Source organism: Anneissia japonica, unplaced genomic scaffold (genome assembly GCF_011630105.1).
Source record: "Anneissia japonica isolate Jap-2015-1 unplaced genomic scaffold, ASM1163010v1 scaffold287791_len150076_cov109, whole genome shotgun sequence".
Taxonomy (NCBI): Eukaryota; Metazoa; Echinodermata; class Crinoidea; order Comatulida; family Comatulidae; genus Anneissia; species Anneissia japonica.
The window spans coordinates 114,248-116,430 of NW_022734805.1; positions in this window are offsets into that span (position 1 = coordinate 114,248).

The following is a 2,183-nucleotide window of genomic DNA, read 5'->3' on the forward strand; positions in this document are numbered from 1 at the left end:
CTACGATGAGTTGAGAAAAAAGTGTAAAAAAACAAAATAAGCCAAAAAGTATGGCTAGCTCATTTTTCAAATTTAATGAATAAATCTATAAAACATATCTACACTTTGAATCTATAATAAATTCCTTTAAATTCTAAAGGTGCCATAATCATAAATGTTATTACCTCAGCCCCAACCATGGTGGGGCCTAGGTGGTAGTCTACACTCTCCATTTGTAAAAGTCCCTCTCTGGGCCCAGCTCTATTTCAATTTACTGGATCTGCCACTGGATATTTTGAAAATTTCGTATGGAAATAAATGAAGCCGAAGCTTCCGGGGGCTTTGCCCCCTGGCCCCCAGCCAAGGCTTGGTCCTATGGCCCAAGGCTTATTTTTTTTTATTTAGTCTCCCCCTCCCCCATTTTCAACCAGGGATCGACGCCCTTGTATCCTACTGTACGTATAAGCACACATTCTCTATGGGAAAACCGATTTTTCAAGTATAATATATTCTATACTGTATTACCAAATTGCGTACTAGCGCCCATGTGATAATGATAGAAACTGGACGTCATGTCGTCCCAAGATTCCGCTGGAAAAGCGCATATGTAAAATATGTGATTCAGGAGAAGTCGAGGATGAATCTCATTTTATTATCAAATGTAATGCTTACAATGACCTGAGAGTATTGCTATTCAATTACCTGCAAAATGCCATCGCCAATTTTGACCTGTATCATGTGAGTAGTATGGTGTCATCCGATTTTGACACCCTCTCCTCTTAGGAAAATATATTAAAAATGTATTTTTTTTTAAGAGAGTCCGTCTATGGCAAATAATAATTTGAACTAGTTGCTATATAACTAATTGTGGACGATTTGAGGAAGCTACGTCGCACGTTCGACATTATATATTATATAAAATATTATATATTATATAAAATAATATATAAATATATAACGTAAAAAGCCATGTTATTTTTGCTAAATAATAAGTTAACAGATGGCGCCTCATATACGCTTATACATTTTCTGTTACTCTATTTTGTATTTGACTGTATCATGATTGTTTTGATGATGGCAATAAAGTTACTATTACTTACTGTTACTGTTACGTCTCAAGGCGTTGTTGTAAAGTGCTGGGTAACAGTGAGATAGGGACCCAGTGGCCTCCCCCGGGTCCATTTGGAATGGGACTGACTCTGAAGGCGCGTTAGTAAAATGCTAGATAGTAGTAGGAAGACGGCGAGGCCCCTCCGGGCACCATTCTGAATGGGGATCCAGGGATGCACCCTCAGACCTCACGGGCGTTACACCACTGTCGACGATCTCTATTCTTCTCTATACTGATCCTCAATTCTTCTCATTCTCCGTACTTCATCCTTGTCCACTCCTTGATGTTGCTTAGGCCTATCTAACTTGTTCTTGGCCTTCCTTTCCCTCTTTTACCTTCTAATTTTCATCCGAACTTTCGCTCTCTGTATTCCATTTCTTCTTAAATATAAAAAAAATAATTTATAATTCTTTCCTTTATAACCAATAAATATATGAAAAATAATGAAGGTAAAGAAAATGCTTCTTGTAATTTATTTTGAAAATGCTAAGACACTGGCATTTTTGAATTGCTAGAGGAATGTTGTTACAAATTTTATGCTCAAGCAATTTTAAATGATCCATGCCGGTCAATCGCAAGCGGGAGCAATACAAGTTATAATTAGTTATATTATATAGGCTTATAACCGGCAACTTCGTACATGCATATTTTGCATCATGATGAATTAGAAAATGTAGCCGTGTTAGTCTAGATGATAAACAGAAAATTGAAGACAAACTTCACTAATTACGACTTACGTATGTCGAAATTTCGACATATTTATGTCGTAATTACGACATAGGCTTGTACGTATTGTTTCTCGTCAGTTTCACTTATGTACGATTGAAAAGTTGTGACTTGCAGTTGAGTGATATTTTAATTTTGAATTTCATATTTTCAGTTATAATTTCAAAATTCTAAATACACGTCCCCAAAAGAGCAAATAGCTAAAAAGTACATTTTGAAAAATGTGTAAGTTGAGTGGGTTTTTCATGACAGGGCAGAAATAAATTAAATATAAAAATACTGTTTTAATAATGATAATATAAATAATAACTAGAATTACTCCTTTTACGATACGTAGTAAAAGGATAGCCTCCCAGCGGTGCAATTT